We start from the raw sequence: 1,181 nt of genomic DNA on the forward strand, positions 1-1,181 counted from the left end.
ACATGAGAGCGTTGTAGAAGCGTCGGATCGGTTGTCCGAGGATGAACAAGCAGCATTCTAAAATGTCAGGTAAATGGGGGAAGTATGGAAAGAAGTATCGCAAAGAATGGGAGACAGAGAAAGGATTAAAAGAGTGGATTCGAAGTGTTCCAAAAGATGATAGAAAAGCGTTCTGCAAATATTGCAAATGTGAAGTAAGAGCTCACCACGGTGATCTGGTAGCTCATGCTGCGACTGAAAAACATAAAAAACATAAAAAAAATGCGGCTCCTTTCTGAAATGAAAACATTATTTGACACAGGAAGTTCCTTTCTAAGAAATAATGTACCTGTGAAAGAGGCAGAGTTGAAGCTGGCTGCCCACGCTGCTTGTCACTCAAGCACTTCAACTGTTGACCACTTAGGAAGTGTTGTGGAAGAAAAAAAAAAGTCATTCGTTTACATCGAACGAAATGCACAGCACTAATTAAACGTACAGTATGTAATTTTTTCCGCCGCTAGGGGTCGCTAACCTCTTACAATAACAAAGGCGTAGTTTGATGACGCAACATTTGCTAAGAATTATGGATCTTGTCGTCAACGTCAAGCCGAACGATCTAATAATGTTTATGGATGAGTGAATACATCGATGCTTTTATCATGACTGTGATAAGAAGCAGTTCGGGATTGCTAAGAGACAGCTATCAGCTCCACACGCGACGCGAGTGCCGCGGATATAAAAGGAATATGGACATTTCATTCTACCGAACTACACGCAGAATTACTACTCACAGGTCAGTTTATTAGACAAATTAAACTTGTGAGGTAACGCAGCGCTGTTTCACTTGGTCTAACATTACACTAGCACACTAAACTGCATTTGAGTGTGTTGAAATGTATGTGTTAGTTTGTCTGTATGAGACTAGCAGTGAGCTAGATCAACATTAGAATAACATACAGATCATATTCTGACATTTTATCATTGTTGAACTATATAACATTGATTAGTTTTATGTAAATGTGCTCACCTGTTTAATAAAGTACATGTAGGAGCGGTCGAAGTCTCGGACGTGGAGCTCTCGTTTATATACTGTCTATGGGAGCTCTCGGCATCTCGAAAACACCGCGCTGATATTGAATCTCGTTTTAGTTCTCCTTTTTTATCCAAAGTCTGCTTGCCATGGTCCATAATGTTTGAACGAA

This window comes from Scardinius erythrophthalmus (genome assembly GCF_964197995.2).
Source record: "Scardinius erythrophthalmus genome assembly, chromosome: 15".
Taxonomy (NCBI): domain Eukaryota; kingdom Metazoa; phylum Chordata; class Actinopteri; order Cypriniformes; family Leuciscidae; genus Scardinius; species Scardinius erythrophthalmus.